This window comes from Oryx dammah, unplaced genomic scaffold (assembly GCF_014754425.2).
Source record: "Oryx dammah isolate SB20612 unplaced genomic scaffold, SCBI_Odam_1.1 HiC_scaffold_25, whole genome shotgun sequence".
Lineage (NCBI taxonomy): Eukaryota > Metazoa > Chordata > Mammalia > Artiodactyla > Bovidae > Oryx > Oryx dammah.
The window spans coordinates 50,094,948-50,113,086 of record NW_024070209.1 but is presented as its reverse complement, the minus strand read 5'-3'; the positions used below and the strand labels follow the sequence as shown (position 1 = coordinate 50,113,086).

At 37.6% G+C, this 18,139-nt stretch overlaps 1 long non-coding RNA gene across 1 annotated transcript; it reads left to right on the top strand.

The window, feature by feature from the left end:
- The first annotated feature begins 12,315 nt into the window (after window positions 1-12,315).
- LOC120851525 lies at window positions 12,316-15,541 on the top strand. The gene is made up of 3 exons (XR_005718345.1): window positions 12,316-12,463; window positions 14,689-14,693; window positions 15,531-15,541. It is a non-coding gene; the product is annotated as an uncharacterized LOC120851525 (long non-coding RNA).
- The last annotated feature ends 2,598 nt before the right edge of the window (window positions 15,542-18,139 follow it).

Below are 18,139 nucleotides of genomic sequence, written 5' to 3'. Positions count from 1 at the left end.
TTGAATCAGTTCTGATGAGATGGATGAAACTGGAGCCAATTATACAGAGTGAAGTAAGCCAGAAAGAAAAACACCAATACAGTATACTAACACATATATATGGAATTTAGAAAGATGGCAATGATGACCCTGTATGCAGGACAGCAAAAAAGACACAGATGTGTATAACGGACTTTTGGACTCAGTGGGAGAGGGAGAGGGTGAGATGACTTGGGAGAATGGCATTGAAACATGTATAATATCATGTAAGAATCGAATTGCCAGTCTATGTCCCATGCGGGATATGGCACGCTTGGGGCTGGTGCGCGGGGATGACCCATGGAGATGTTGTGGGGAGGGGGGTGGGAGGGGGGTTCAGGTTTGGGAGCGCATGTACACCCGTGGTGGATTCATGTCAATGTATGGCAAAACCAATACAGAATTGTAAAGTAAAATAAAAAATTAATTAATTAAAAAAAAAAAAAGAAAGCTTGGTGGTAATAAAAGTAGGAAGGAAAGGTGTTGGTAGAAAGAAAATCTGGGTAGGAAAACTTTCTTTCAGTTTGTTACAGTGTTTGTTTCACTTACTCTGTCTTAAGAAGTGATTGATATGCTTTCTATGAATTATCATATTTAAATTACATTCATAACTGTGACATGGTCAATACTGTTAAAGGGAATAAATACTCAAAGAAGGGTTTCAAGTATAGGGAATATTTGAGATAAATATTTACATTCAGTAATTTCGTTGCATAATGTGGGTAAAGGAAGAAGTTGACCTGTGATTCTCCTCAACCAGGCCTCAGATGATCCCATGAGAAACTCTGGAACTGGGATAGTCTTTCAGATTTTCCCAGGTCAAAGCCAGAGGAAAGACTTTGTACTTGTGCATCAAACAATCATTGCAGACTGCCCTAGAGAAGAAAGGCAACCTTGGGTGAGGCAACCCCTTCAACTGATCGCCATTCTCAGAGACTCAGAACTACAGCTATCAATATTCTCATCCACTTGGAGTATTAGTGCTGCTGCCCTGAGCAGATGCTGCTCCACAGAAGCTACTTGAAGAGATTAAACAATTTATCTGAAGTCACAGTTATTACATTTTGATGCCATATTCAAGTCCAGGTCTATCTGATTCCAGACCCATGTTCTTTACCTTAACATTCTACAAATTACTTCACTGTGACATTGTGATTTATAATAAGAAAAATGTATTTAGCTTTCATCCACAATTCCTGGCTCATAGCTACCAAAACCCTTGGAATTTTCAGATTTAAGAATAATGGGAGCATCTTTTATTCTAATGTTTGGTCTCTAGTCCTAAGTTCTTGAGATTGCTTCAGAGCTATAAAAATGAAATAGGTGTTGTCTTATTCATAAAAAACCCCTTTCTGAAACAACTGTGTTTATGTTAATGAGGTGACTATTGGAAAGCACCTAAGGATGGGAACTGGTTGCCAACAGAACCAACCAACAGAGGGCTGCAAATTTCAGGGGAGGGGAGAAAGGCTAGAGGTTGAATCAATCACCAGTTGTGAATCAAGCATGCCTATGGAACCCACTCCAGTATTCTTGTCTGGGAAATCCTGTGGACAGAGTAGCCTGGCAGGCTACAGTCCATGGAGTCATAAAGAGTCAGACACAATTTAGCAATTAAATAGTATGTAATGAAGCTTGAATAAAAACCAAAGGAGAGGATGCAAATTGTTTCCAGACTGATGAACCAGAATGCTTCCTGGTGCTCTCATGTTGGGCCCCAAACTCCATGATAACAGAAGTTCTTTTGTTCAGAACTTCACCCTATGTATTTCTTCATCTGGCTATTGATATGAATCCTTTAATATCCTTTGTAATAAACCAGTAACCTACTGAGTAAGCAACTTTCCTGAGTTCTGTGAGCTGCTCTAACAAATTAACAGAACTCAAGGTGGGGCTTCTATGAACTTGCAGTATATAGCCAGTTTGTCAGAAGCTCAGGCAACAACCAAAGAAGCTTGTAAATGTTTGGTGGGCAGTCTAGTGGGACTAAGCCCTTAACCTGTGAAATCTGATGTTATCTCCAAGTGAAAGAGAAAGTGTTAGTCACTCAGTTGTGTCTGACTCCTTGTGACCCCATGAACTCTAGCCTGCCAGGCTCCTCTGTCCATGGGATTTTCCAGGCAAGAATAATTGAGTGGGTTGCCATTTTCTTCTCTAGGGGATCTTCCTGACCTGAGATTGAGCCCTGGTCTCCCACCTTGCAGGCAGATTCTTTACTGTTTGAGCCATCAGGGAAGCCTACTGTCAAACTGAGTTGAATTGTAGGATACCTGGCTCTTGTCCAAGAGTGGCTTGGTAGTGGGGAAACCCTTCATCTTCATACTGAAACAGGAGTCAGAATGCATGTTTATGATAATGCAGCAACAGGACTAGAAAATTCTCCTGGAAATGCAATTGCTAAGTGAACCCGCATTGTAAGATCAAAGCACAGGCCCCTTGGAAATACATTCTGGGCAGCATACACTTAGAATCATGTCATGTCTCTGGCTATTGTCTCATCTCATTTCTGTTTCTTTCATCATTGGTCACTTCCTCTGATGAGATGCCTTCTATCCAAATAACTTCTTACAGTCTCAGTTTTCAGGCTGATTTTGACCATCTGCTTCCTAAAATAGTTCTTTGATTATGCTCACTTTGCCTTGAATAGCAGTTATGTGTGTGTGTGTGTGTGTGTATACATAATATATATTGATATATATTTAGTTATATATAACTAAATATCTTTATATAACTATTCTAATGTCATTGACCTAGCATTTTGCAAAACTTCCAATGTGGCCACATGCATATCCTATGAGTCAAAATGTTCATCAGAACACAAAATGATGACAGAAAAACAAGGCCACAAAAATAAACACACACACACACACACAAAAAGAAATACAGAAAATAGTGAATTACACTCCAAATGAAGAAAGAAAACTCAGTTTCTGTCTCAGAGATCTTTGGACAACACATAGAACCAGCAAGCCATGAATGTGTGATTGTGTCCAGCTGATGGAGTGATGTTCAATTTACCATTCAAAGTAAACTTGTAGCCAGTTTAAGAAACAGTATAATAGATACCCAGCATTCTGGTCAGCAATATGGATATGTAGACGTAAGTGTTTGTCTGCGATCTACAATTAAATAATTAGCCTTCTATGTATCACATCTCAGCATTATAATGTGTAAAAAAAAAAAGAAAGAAAGAAAGAAAATCACTGCATTTGAGTAATACATATATGTTTAGCCCGTGGGGTTGGCCAATCTACTCTAAACAAGCAATTCAACCCTGCTGTTCCTTGTAATGACTTAACATCAATCTAGGTGAGGCAGAAAGAAAATCCTATCTCACCGTTAGCCTTCCTCAGGTAAAAATGAGAAAGTTCTTTGTATCTCAGAAAGTCAAATGCCAGCATGAAAAGGATAAGAACAACCTCACTAGCTAGAGTTCTGGGAAACTGAAACTTCTTTGAACAGAGCAATCTCCTGAGTCTAATTATTTTAGTGCTTTGTACTCTCAGATAAGGTCACCTTTGGTGCTTCACCCACTGTCCACTTTTGCAAATTACATAACAAAGAGATAGAAAAGTTAGTTGGCTTTTCAAGATCAGGAAAACAGATCAAGGGGTTAGATTCACAACTTTCTTATTTCCAGGAAGTGAGCTTCTACTGCTATGCTGGGTCTGTCCTGGATATTCTGCTTACCGTCCAAAGACTGCTACAAAGGCTTCCCTGTGTATAACGACTTTTACAGCACTGTTGCATTCATTTTTTGCTTATTGGGTTTCTCTGTGAATTTCAGTAAATTCAGTAAATTCAATAGGAGCTGAATTTACATTAGTCCTTTGATTCTTGTTGAGTTCATTCATCCTTGGTATTAAGGGTACTGATAAAAATCTGTCTTCCAAAACCCCAGAATTGAAGCCAGACATTGATCCTTGGTGAATTGTCCAAGGCAAATGCTCCTTGGAAAGTCTTATCAGCTAACAACCTGACGTAGCACATGGACCTGTCCAAGCCATGAGACACCAAGACATCAAATCACAAGTCTTGGTTAAACGGGCTGGATGGTGATAATATGTTGGATGAGGCTTCCTTAAACCAGTCTAGGAAGCAACCAAGTCCCAATAAAAGGCCAAAAGGTACAGATCTAATTCATCTAAAATTATTAAATGGATTATCAGCTAACTCAGTTCAAATTCATTGAAATTATGATTTGCAATAATCAAATCCCTTACGATTATACAATGGGAGTGGCAAATAAATTCAAGGGACTAGATCTGATAGGCAGAATCCCTGAAGAACTATGGACTGAGGTTTGTGACTTTGTACAGGAGGCAGTGATCAAGACCATCCCCAAGAAAAGAAATGCAAAAAGGCAAAATGGTTGTCTGAGGAGGCTTACAAATAGCTGAGAAAAGAAAAGAAGTGAAAGGCAAAGGAGAAATGGAAAGATATACCCATTTGAATGCAGAGTTCCAAAGAATAGCAAGGAGAGAGAGGAAAGTCTTCCTCAGAGATCAATGCAAAGAAATAGAGGAAAACAATAAAATGGAAAAGATGAGAGATCTATTCAAGAAAATTAGAGATACCAAGGGAAAATTTCATGCAAAGATGGTCTCAATAAAGGACAGAAATGGTATGGACCTAACAGAAGCAGAAGATATTAAAAATAAGTGACAAGAATACACAGAAGAACTATACAAAAAAGATCTTCATGACCCAGATAATCACGATGGTATGATCACTCACTTAGAGCCAGACATCCTGGAATGCAGTCAAGTGGGCCTCAGGAAGCATCATTATGAACATATCTAGTGGAGGTGATGGAATTCCTGTTGAGCTCTTTTGAATCTGAAAAGATGATGCTGTGAAAGTGCTGCACTCAATATGCCAGCAATTTGGAAAACTCAGCAGTGGCCACAGGACTGGAAAAGGTCACTTTCATTCTAATCCCAAAGAAAGGCAATATCAAAGAATGTTCAAACTACCATGCAGTTGCACTCATTTCACACACTGGCAAAGTAATGCTTAGGATTCTCCAAGCCAGGCTTCAATAGTACCTGAACCGTGAATTTCCAGATGTTCAAGCTTGATTTAGAAAATGCAGGGGAACCAGAAATCAAATTGCCAACATCTGTTGGATCATCAAAAAAAGCAAAGGAGTTCCAGAAAAATATCTACTTCTGTTTTATTGACTATGCCAAAGCCTTTGACTGTGTAGATCCCACCAAACTTTGGCAAATTCTTAAAGAGATGGGAATAACAGACTACCTTACCTGTCTCCCGAGAAATCTTTATGGAGGTCAAGAAACAACAGTTAGAACTGGACATGGAACAACAGACAGGTCCCAAATTGGGAAAGGAGTACGTCAAGGTCATATATTGTCACTCTTCTTATTTAACTTAAATGCAGAGTACGTCATGTAAAATGCTGGGCTGAATGAAGCACAAGCTGGAATCAAAATTGTTGAGAGAAATATTAATAACCTCAGATATGCAGATCAATCACTCTTATGGCAGAAAGCAAAGAAGAACTAAAGAGCTTCTTGATGAAAGTGAAAAAGGAGAGTGAAAAAGTTGGCTTAAAACTCAATGTTCAGAAAACTAAGATCATGGAATCTGGTCCCATCACTTCATGGCAAGTAGATGGGGAATCAATGGAAACAGTGACAGACTTTATTTTTTCTTTTTTTTTTTTTTTTTTTTGGCTCCAACTTTACTGCAGTTGGTGACTACAGCTATGAAATTAAAAGACACTTGTTCTCCTTGGAAGAAAAGCTATGACCAACCTAGACAGCATATTAAAAAGCAGAGACATTACCTTGCCAACAAAGTTTCATTTAGTCAAAGGTATGGTTTTTCCAGTAGTCATGTATGGATGTGAAAGTTGGACTATAAAGAAAGCTGAGCACCAAAGAATTGATGCTTTTGAACTGTGGTGTTAGAGAAGACTCTTGAGAGTCCCTTGGACTCCAAGGAGATCCAACCAGTCCATCCTAAAGGAAATCAATCCTGAATACTCATTGGAAGGACTGATGCTGAAGCTAAAATTCCAATACTTTGGCCACCTGATGCAAAGAACTGACTCATTTGAAAAGACCCTGATGCTGGGAAAGATTGAAGGTGGGATGACAGAGGATGAGATGGTTGGATGGCATCACCAACTTGATGGACATGAGTATGAGCAAGTTCCAGGAGTTGGTGATGGACAGGGAGGCCTGGCGTGTTGCAGTCCATGGGGTCACAGAGTTGGACACGATTGACTGACTGAACTGAACTGATGATTTGACTGAATATTCCTAACTTAGCTAACAATACTCTTTTTTGCAACATAGTAATAACTCATGTATGGATGTGAGAGTTGGACTGTGAAGAAGGCTGAGTGCCGAAGAATTGATGCTTTTGAACTGTGGTGTTGGAGAAGACTCTTGAGAGTCCTTTGGACTGCAAGGAGATCCAACCAGTCCATTCTGAAGGAGATCAACCCTGGGATTTCTTTGGAAGGAATGATGCTAAAGCTGAAGCTCCAGTACTTTGGCCACCTCATGCGAAGAGTTGACTCATTGGAAAAGACTCTGATGCTGGGAGAGATTGGGGGCAGGAGGAGAAGGGGACGACAGAGGATGAGATGGCTGGATGGCATCACCGACTCGATGGGCGTGAATCTGAGTGAACTCCGGGAGATGGTGATGGACAGGGAGGCCTGGCGTGCTGCGATTCATGAGGTCGCAAAGAGTCGGACACGACTGAGCAACTGAACTGAATGATAACTCTGTAATAGAATTCACTTCACTGTCAGGCAGTCCACAGTGTAATTGACACCCCCATCAAACACCCTGAAACTTCACATAGTTCATAAGTTCCAAGAGTGATCTTCATACTTCACCTTACATTTTATATACTTTCACTGTATCTCCAATGCAAAAAAAAAACAGATTGTCAATTGATTGTCATTTATGGAATCATTTAATCTCAAATTATATTGTCTTTTCTGCTTTTTATTGTGTTACCACTTTGCCAGGTAAGAATGTCCCAACCCCACCACACATGGGGCAGAAGCAAGCTGATGATGTGCTCAGGAAATTAACATCTTACAGAAAGATTCTTAAGACTGATCCTTCAGTTGCTGAAGAACTACTTTGGAGTGTTCTATGAAATCTTGACAGAGTGGGAAGACGGACTAGGCATTGGGCATTTTCCTGTACTGGTGTTTAATCTTGGTCAAGTGATAGGTCTTCAATGCTCAACTGACATCCCTAAAGTAGCACAGTAACAAATGCTCGCTTCAAGATGCTCAATTCTGAGATATGCCTCCTTTTGGCTAGCTGAGGGTAGATGGTCTTATCTTCTTGAGAGTATTATCTTGCATTTTACAACAAATCTAGAAAACTTGTCCATTTTGTTTTGGCTAAGGTTGAGATGTCTATCTAAGACTCAGAGGGGACTTATCTTGAAAGAGTCAAACAAAAGATCTCAGGTGACTCATGTGGAAAGAGTTGTGAACACATCTTCTATATCTCCTTATCTGAAGAAGAGGAGAGGTGAAGGAAGCTGGAGCTCTTCTCATAGGTGGAAAAGATGAGAAAAAAGTTTCCATCACGGAAAGAATGAAGTTTCCATAGCTTTACAATGAAAAGCAAAGAGTTCAGGGTTCAAAAACTTTGGAGTCAATGCTGGTACAACCGAATGATGTTAGCCTTGTGTAAATGCTTCCATAAAGTGACCTCAAGATGCCTATCATGATTTATGCAAAATTTCAGTGGATTCTTTTCTCATTTAAGATAGCGGTTAGAAAATTTCCAATAGTTTCTTGTGGTAAAGTCACAGGCACTAACCTGGTCACAAGTATACAAATGTGTAAGCAAGTATATGTCTTTAGCATCAGTGTTTATCAAGCTCAACTTAAAATACTCCAGGCCCAAGATGAGTTCCCCTATCACTGAGTATCAGCAGGAAAGGAGCCCAGTGTAGGAGACCAGGCTTAGAAGCTTCGATCAGAGTGAATCCTGTGTAACATTATTCCCCTCCATGCCTCTCCAGTCATTTTCTTTGCTGACCTTAGTCAGTCTACAAGACAGGTACAGCAGAAAAAAATTTTCCCTTTTCAATAACAGTGAATACAGAACCTCGGAAGACTTTATACTCACCCAGTGTATCAGGAGTCAGTTCTCTTTTCTTCCATCGCTCAGTGACTCTCTCTAGGGCCCATGTTACTTTTTCTTTTCTTTCTCAACCCCACCCTAAAGATATGTTCTCACAACAAAAACAATAATAACAATAAATCGTTAAGGCTTCCCTGGTGGCTCAGATGGTAAATGCAGGAGACTTGAGTTCAATCCCTGGGTCAGGAAGATTCATCTGGAGAAGGGAATGGCTACCCACTCCAATATTCTTGCCTGAAGAATTCCATGAACAGAGGAGCCTTGCAGGTCAGGCCATAGTCCACGGGGTCATAAAAAGTCAGTCAAAACTGAGCAACTAACACTTTCACTAAATCCTTAAGCCTTACCTAAATGTTAAGATCTATACAAGAACATCTGTAAAAGCTGCCGTTTATTTTTTTTCTCCTTTTGTGGACTGACTTTGCTATTTCTCATTGCTGTTTATAGCATGCTGATTTTGAAAACTAAATTGAAATGTTTTTACTCCTTTGTAATTCTGATTAAATCTCTTTTATATAAAAAGGCAATTGATTTGTATTTTCTTAAGAAAATGTACATTTATAGAAAGAGATAGCATGCAGCAATGTCTTATTTTTATAAATTATCCAGATTAACAATTCAAAAATATTTTTCCTATCTGCCTGAAATAATCTTCTAAATCATTTCTGAGTCTTTGAGAGATTTAAAAATGACTTAAAAATTCTAATTTATTTTTTTTAGCTGTTGAGTATATTGTTCACCTCAACTGTTGGAAAAAAGAAAAAAAGAACAATAGATGAATATCTCCATCTAGAGCCTGGTTTGGAAAAATGTAATTGCTCAGAAGAAGTCATTTTGTATTCTGATGATGAGCTGCAATACAACAGCTCATCAGTATGTTAGGAAAAAACATCAAGGATGTGATTGACCTCAGATTGGAATGGGCACTGTTTGATTGGGTTTATATTCCTTGGGATGCTGGTTCAGTTTCTATTCCTGTGTCCTAAGATTACTGGACACAAAGTAATTTAATGCTTTATAATTCAAATGAACCAGAGTTCTAACTTCTCTCTGTGCCTGATACCAACCCTGCATAAGCAGCAAATAAATTATTTGGAGTCTGTGTGTAAATTCCATAGTAACATAAACAAAGGGTGCATTGGAAAGAAAAGAAGTGGCACTTAAACCAGATTTGGTAGTTCAAGGAGAATCTCTGGGATAAATTGATTTATAAATTAGTCATGAAAAGATATTTTTATTTTTAATAATTTCATTTAATTTGCCTTTGTGTACCTTTTGAGTATTAGTTATAAACATTCACACACATCATTCCATCTTCTCCTGCACCTTACTCTATTAATTATTCATTCTCTATCTACTTTTATGTTCATTTTTTTCCATTTCTACGAGCATCTTCCCCTTGACTTATGGCTCATTTTCAGTTCTTTCACTTACTCATCAGTCTTTTGTGATGTTCTTTAATACATCTTCCTTCCAGTAATTCTTTAATACATCCTCCTTCCAGTAATTCTTCCCTTGCTTTTCATGGCACTAAACTGTTTTTGTTGTTGTTCAGTCACTAAGTCGTGTCTAACTCTGCAGTTCCAGGGATTGCAGCACGCCAGGCTCCCCTATCCTTCACCATCTCCCAGAGTTTGCTCAAACTCATGTTCATTGAGTCGGTGATGCCATCCAACAATCTCATCCTCTGTCATCCCCTTCTTCTCCTGCCTTCAATCTTTCCCAGCATTAGGATCTTTTCCAGAGTCAGCTCTTCACATCAGGTAGCCAAAGTACTGGCACTTCAGCTTCAGCATCAGTCCTTCCAATGAATATTCAGAGTTGATTTCCTTTAGGACTGATTGTAGCAGGCGCTGTTACTATTCCATCCCCAAGTCTTAAGCACTTAATATTTACATGCATGGCAGTGCAGACTTGACATAACCGCCAGCACGTGACACTCTTTTGCCTGACCACCAGAATCCACTCTTACTGTGCATATGACAAGCCAGCAGTGCCAGAGAATTAACCCCTGAAAATGCCCCTAGACAACGACTAATAGCAATTGGTATATAAATATTTGGGGTTCATTCATCCCTCAATCAAAACATTTTTGCCACACCTGTCTACACTGGGTCCAAGAGCTTCACAGTGAAATTAAGCTTCAGTTGCTCATAACTAAAAACAAACTTTACTGGCTTTCTTCTCTTCTCTGTCTCATCTCTTATACTCCTCCACTGCTATATCCTGGGATCATGTACCAGCTAAATTCCTCCTACTCAAACCTTGGCTTGGGGTGTTCTTATGGAATCCAAACAAAGTCAGAATTTTAGTTTCATAATTATTTCCCGATTTTTTCTTTTCAGGATTTTTTTTTCCTCTCCCTGAAACTCTTTAGCTGTTGGAGATTTTTAAGTTTCATTCTCTGGTAGAGCTCATCCACATGCCTATTTACATTTACCATCTGTATGTTGATAACTCTCAAATCAATTATCTACCTGTAGTGACACAGCTAGATAAGATTTTCAAAGATTTACTTTCACCAGGCTGTTTCTGTCCCCCAAAATACTGTGAACTCCTTGAAGACTGGCCTATCTCTTTTTACTTCTTTACTGCCAGTCTTTAAAATAGTATCTGACATACTGTGGATATTGAATAAATGGTTTTGAATTAATTAGAACATGAAAGTACAGGGAAAAGGTCAATTTATTGCACAAAGGCAAGTACTAGAATCATTCATTGACTACACAGTAGCAAAATTAAGTCTGTTTGGTCAATTAATACAAAAATACTTTCAACTCTGTGAAGAAAGAAAAAAAAATCCTAATTTTTCAGAGCAGGGTAACATAAATAGCCAGCTGACTGAACTTCCCATGTTCTGAGTGAATTTACTGGCAAATTCAACAATTTGAGTATTAAGTGCTAAAAATCAATATTTAATATCCATAGTTTTTGTTCTCCTTTCAGTTAATCAGCTATTAAAAAACTTATCTTACTCAACTGAGGTCAGTTTGTCTAGTTTTCAGGATATCTATTAACCACCAGAACTAAATTTCTTATATTTAAAATAAATGAGAGCACCAGTAAGACCTCTTCATTCCATTCAGAAAATGGAAGGCTGCCAGATAGAGTACCAGATCAACTGCTGACATTTAAATACCTATTTGCTTAATTCCAACTGAGTATTTCATGTGTAAGAATTAAGATTGTGAACAATAAATTAGGCACATTTTTGTTGTGAATCCTTTAAAGAATCATCCTTTATAATAGCATAATGTTACTGCTAATTGCAATTTGAGTCAATTGCCTTATTCCAGAGGTGAGACAGCAGAGATCCAGATACATGAAACAGCCTTTCTAGAGCACAGTGCAGGTGGTGAGCTGCAGGAGGCTGAGACCAAGGCATTAATTACCCTGTGGCTTATGTCCAGGGTTTCCTCTACCCAACTGGTATATTGCTTCAAAACTTCAGTGTCAAAGATAGTCCAATGGGTTTTCACCCATTGAATTTATGGGGCAATATTTGTTAGAATTATAAAAGCAAACAGATGGAAGAGACTTTAGAGATTATTACATACAACTCTTATTTCTGATCAATGTGTCAACTCTGGGCTTCCCAGGTGACACTAGTGATTAAAAAAAAAAAAAAAAAACCCTGCTTGCCAATGCAGGAGATATAAGAGATGAAGTTTGATCCCTGGGTTGGGAAGATACCCTGGAAGAGAACATGGCAACTCACTTAAGTATTCTTGCCTGGAGACTCCCATGGACAGAAGAGCCAGGAGGGCTATGGTCCATAGGATCGCAAAGAGTTGGACATGCACAGAGAAACTTAACATGCTCACACACTCTACTCTATAACATTTAAAAACTGAGTTTCAATAATTTAGTTTATAGCCTGACTTGCAAAACTTTTGGGGTCCTTACTTCTAGTTTCACAAGAAAAATAGCTGAACAAAATGAAAATCAACAACTCTTCTTAGATCCATCAGAGTACTGAAATCACAGGTCAAACTATCACCCTGAAGCTGGAGAGACAGATAATCATAGTTTACCAAGAGTAAAAGCTTCTGCTATAGCCTGTGAGGAACACTTAAAGGGTAACTGAATTGCTGCTGGAGATGAAATGTTGACTAGAATGAGAGTTAAAAACTCATAGGTGGGGAACTTCCCTGGCAGGCCAGTGACTAAGACTCTGCCTTCCAATGCACAGGGTTGAGTTCAGTCCCTGGTCTAGGAGCTAAGATGCCTCACACTCAAAAAACCAAATATAAAACAGAAGCAATATTGTAACAAATTCAATAAAGATTTTTAAAGTGGTCCACATAAAAATAAAAAAACTAAAAAGAAAATCTCATGGGTTCACCCCTACTTTCTTGAGACTTACCTCAAAGAATTTCACTGCATTCTCACTGTGAAAATCAAAGGAAAAAAACTTTCACTTATCTGGTAGAAGGAGAATAAAGTAGAAAACTTTAAATAAGCTCTGGATTTAGAAATGACAGAGGAACCAGATATCAAATTGCCAATATCTGTTGGATCATAGAAAAAGCAAGAGAGTTCCAGAAAACACTACTTCTGCCTTATTGACTACACCAAAGCCTTTGACCATGTGGATCACAACAAACTGTGGGAAATTCTTACAGCAATGGTAATACCAGACCACATTACCTGCCTCCTGAGAAATCTGTATGCAGCTCAAGAAACAACAGTTAGAACTGGACATGGAACAATGGACTGGTTCCAAATTGTAAAAGGAGTATGTCAAAGTTGTATATTGTCACCCTGCTTATTTAACTTATATGCAGAGTACATCATGAGAAACGCTGGGCTGGAGGAAGCACAGGCTGGAATCAAGATTGCCGGGAGAAATATCAATAACCTCATATATGCCAATGACACAACCCTTATTGCAGAAAGTGAAGAGGAACTAAAGAGCCTCTTGATGAAAGAAGAGAGTGAAAAGGTGGGCTTAAAATTCAGCATTCGAAAAACCAAGATCATGGCATCTGGTCCTATCACTTCATGCCAAATAGATGGTGAAACAGTGATAGATTTTATTTTCTTGGGATCCAGAATCACTGCAGATGGTGACTGCAGCCACGAAACTGAAAGACACTTGCTCCTTGGAAGAAAAGCTATGACCAACATAGATAGCACATTAAAAAGCAGAGACATTACTTTGCCAACAAAGATCCATCTAGTCAAAACTATATTTTTTCCAGAAGCATTGTTTGGATGTGTTTTTGAACTATAAAGAAAGCTGAGCACTGAAGAATTGATGTTTTTGAACTGTGGTGTTGGAGAAGACTCTTGAGAGAACCTTGGACTGTAAGGAGATCCAACCAGTCAATCCTAAAGGAAATCAATCCTGAATATTCACTGGAAGGACTGATGCTGAAGCTGAAACTCTAATGCTTTTCTCTCAAATGAGAATGGACTCATTTGAAAAGACCCTGATGCCAAGAAACATTGAAGGCAGGAGGAGAAGGGGACAACAAAGGATGAGATGGTTGGATAGCTTCACCAACTCGATGGACATGAGTTTGAGCAAGCTTCAGAAGTTGGGGATGGACAGGGAGGCCTGACATGTTGCAGTCCACAGGATCACAAAGAGTAGGACATGACTGAGTCCTTGAACTGACTAAAGTTCAGATTGCTTTGTTCTCCTTAGTGACTGCCTGTCCCCAAGAGAAATTGTTTTACCAGTGCTTAACCAACTACGATTTTATTAGAGCCTAACTGATATGTAGAACCCAACTCTAGCCTCCTATAAATTTTGAGTCTCACTTAAAGAAAGTTGTGTAAGCTGAGAAGCACTTGCAAAAGTAACAGTCCAAGGACACAGTCTGGCTAAAATACTGAGATTTAATCATAGGACGACAGAATACTCCCCCTCCCTTATACCATCACACTAGTAGGTCTCCTGTGTAACAGAGGGTTACAGTTGAAAGAATGGCGAGACTCAGACATTTAAGAATTCTCTAGGGAAATGAAGGACAATAGGGAAGATGAAAACAAGGATACTAGAGGAAATTTTAGCTTCTGGCACCACATCTACAGCAAACAGTAAATATAGCCTTAATCTTAATCAGGTAACCATAAACATTCACACACAAAAAATCTATTTGCTTGTTTCTTTGCCCCAGTACGTAGTATTTGACTATTAACAGAAAGTCACAAAGCATGCTGAGAAACAAAACATAGTTGGAGAGATAAAGCAAGAGTCATAACTAGACTCAGGTATGTCAAAGATTTTGGAATTGTCAGACAAAGCATTTAAAATAACAATAATTAATATGCTAACTAGCTCTGATTTAAAAAATGGATATTGTATAAGAATAGATGGATAATATAGGCAGAAAGATGGAAATTCTATGGAAAAATGAAAGGAAATGTAGAATCAAAAATACTGTAGTAGAAATGAAGAATGCCTTTGATGGACTCATTAGGCTGAAAATGTCCCAAAAAGAATCAGTGATCCTGGATAAATGTCAATAGAAACTTTCCAAATTAGATAGGAAAGAGAAAAAAGGATGAGAAAAAGTGGGAAAATAACCAATCACTGGGGTAATTATAAAAGATGTAATATATATGTAATGAGAATATCATAAACAGCAGATCAGAAGAAATATTTTAACTAGCAATGGCTGAGAATTTTGCAAAACTTGTAAGAGACACCAAATCATGGGTTCAGAAAATTCAGAGATCAAGTAGGATAAATACTACAAAATCTATAATGAGGTATATTATATTACAATTGCAATAGAGAAAATATTGAAGGAAGTGTGGGGCAGGAAATATGCTTATAGAGGAACACAAAAATTACACCAGACTTCCTGTTATAAACCAGGCTAGCAAGAAGAGAGCAGAATGAAATATTTAAAGTATTAAAGGGGAAAAAAACCCTAGAATGCTGAATCCAGTGAAATTATCCTTTAAAAGTTAAGGAAGAATAAAAACATGATCAAACAAGAAAAAGAGAGAGAATTTGTTGGCAGTAAGCCTGTCTTACAGAAATATTAAAAGAAGTTCTTCAGACAGAAAAAAATATATATATAGTTCAGAAATGTGGATCTGCATAAAGAAAGAAAGAGCATTGAAGAAGAAGAGAATAAATGAAGGCAAAATTTTAAAAATCATTTTTCTTACCCTTAATTGGTCTAATAGTTTGTTTAAAATAATAGCAATAATGTGTTTAGTAATTATAGCTTATGGATAAATAAATACAACAATGAAATAAGGATCAAGGACTTCCTAAAACAAGGAAGTAAATGTACATAGCAAACTCTAGAGCAACCACTGAGATCTCTTTAAAAAAAATTGTAATCAATATGCTAGGAGAAGAAAGTGGAATCATATAAAATACATATTTAAAATCAGAGAAGACAGGAAAAATGAATGATGAAAGGAAAAACAAAGGGGAATGAATTGAAACTATTGGGAATAAAGTACATATTAATCCAACTGTATCAAAAATCAATTTAAAAGTGAATACAGAGATTGTCAGTGTATATAAAAAAGAGATTTCATGGTATGCTGTCTATAAAAAACTCCACTTTAAATCTAAAGACACAGATAGATTGAAAGTAACGTGATGGATTAAAAACAAGAATTCTTAGCAATCTTCAAAAGAAGCTGGTTTAGCTAAATTAATTTCATACAAAGAAGACTTCTGAACAAGAGACAAAGAAGGGCATTACATAATGATAAAAGAGTCAGTTCACCAAAAAGACTTATAATCTATAATGTGTATGCACCTAAGATCAGAGCACTAAAATACTTAAGGCAAAAACTTATGGAACTCAATGCAAAATACATGAACCTACTATCATAACTGGAGACAGATCCAGCAGGCAGAAAAATGGTAAAGATAAAGTTGAACTGACTAGCATCATCATTTAATCATATCTAATTGACATTTATAAAATACCTCATCCAATACATTGTTCTCAAATTCCCATGAAGCATTAACTAAGATAAACCATGGACCATAAAGTACACCTTAGCATATTTGTAATAGTAGAATTCAAAAGACCACAATGGAATCAAGCCAGAAAACAATAACAGAAAGAGTTGGAAAAGTTCCAAAATATTTGTAGATTAAACAATACATTTCTAAACAGTACATGAATCAAAGAATATCTCGAGAAATTTTTAAGTACTTCAAACTAAATGAAAATACCACTTCTCAAATGTGTAGGTAGTGGTGAAAGCAGTTCTTAGAGGGAAATGTATACCACTGAATGCATATTTTAGAAGAAATATCTAAAATGAATAATTTAAACTTCCATTTTGTACTTAGTCTCTCAATCATATCCAACTCCCTATGACTTTGGATTGTAGCCCAGACTCCTCTGTCCATGGTATTTCTCTGGCAAGAATCCTGGAGTAAGCTGCGTTTCCTCCTTCAGGATATCTTGCCAAACCAGGGATCGAAACTGAGCCTCCTGTGTCTCCTGCATTGAAGGAGGATTCTTTACTCACTGAGCCATCAGGAAATATTCCATTTTAGGAAACTGTAAAAAACAAACAAACAAAGTCAAATTATATTTAAAGTGAGCAAAAGAAAAATAATAATAAAAATAGAGCATAAATAAATGAAGTTGAAAACCTCATCATGTTCTTATAACAGAGGGAAAGATGAGTTTTGCAGAAACATAGAGGAGAAAGCATGGAGTGAAGCAATGTGACCATAAGCCAAAGAATGCTAGCAGCCACCAGAGACTGGAAGAGGCAAGAAACAGATTCTCCCCTAGAGCATCAAGAAGGAATGCACCCCTGTTGACAAGTTGATTTTGGACTTTGGGCTTCCAGAACTGTGAGAGGATAAATGTATGTTGTTTTAAGCTACTAACTTTGTGCCAGTTTATTACAGCAGCCAAAGGAAACTGATACGATATTCAACACCTAGTTTCTTTGGCACAATTCCCAAAGAAAATACCATGCAGTTAGCCAAATATCAGTTAATGGCATCAAGATAACAAACTCATTTAGGCTGAATTGTCAACCTACATGACAAATACTGGCCTGTCAGGAAATTTCAGAAATCTTAAGTAATTTTCTCATAGAGTAGTAGTAGTAGTAGTTGTTGTTGTTAATGAGAAACTTTGATAAATGTCTGTGTTTCTTTTTAAAATTTATATTGGTTATACTAAATTGGCTCTTGGAAATGTCATCTGCTTATTTGAGTCTAGTCAAACTGTACATACCATTGATGGTAGACCTGAGTATGAACAAAAGAAAGGCAAATTTAAGGGAGAGTTACATCAGTAGTAAGATATTGTCAGCCCACTGAGACAAAAAGACTTATGTATAGCTCTGTGTTAATACATGTGTACTGACTCCTGATTATATCTCCCCTCTCTGAACTCTCTCTTTGTTTTAGGAGAAAATCAGAAAACTCTATCCCTTTCCTTCTCCATCATTAAAGCTTACATGATGCTGAGTATCAAGTCATATCACTCTGTTCTTATTGAAATTCTCTCACACTTCAAGACCTGGCTCAAAACAACAGGTATTCTGAAATCTGTATGGGTTTCAATACTTCCTAGTTCATGTTAGTGGATTACTGTTTAGAAAGGAGTTCATCCTGTCTTGAAGTATATTTATTTAATGTTTACTTATTTATTTTTCACATTCAGTAGTAACTTTCAATCTGGGTAAGGGGTAAGAGCCTACGGAATCTTGTTCTGTAGGAAAAACTTGTTTGTATTTCTGTGCCTCCATTTTGCTGAAATTTTGATGATCAATGGGGAGTCAAGTTTCAGTTTGACTCTGAAACTCCTATCCTGCCCCACACTTCACCTTCAACTTTATCTCCTAGCATCTGAACCTTTTGCCTGAATAAAAATAGGCATTCAACAAATGCCAATTGTATTGAATTAATCTACTCTGATGGATTTTGTGCTACACACTGTTTCTGTCCCACACACTATTTTTCTCCCAGTAGATACTGAGGAAATAAAATATGAAGACTGTTGACATTAGAG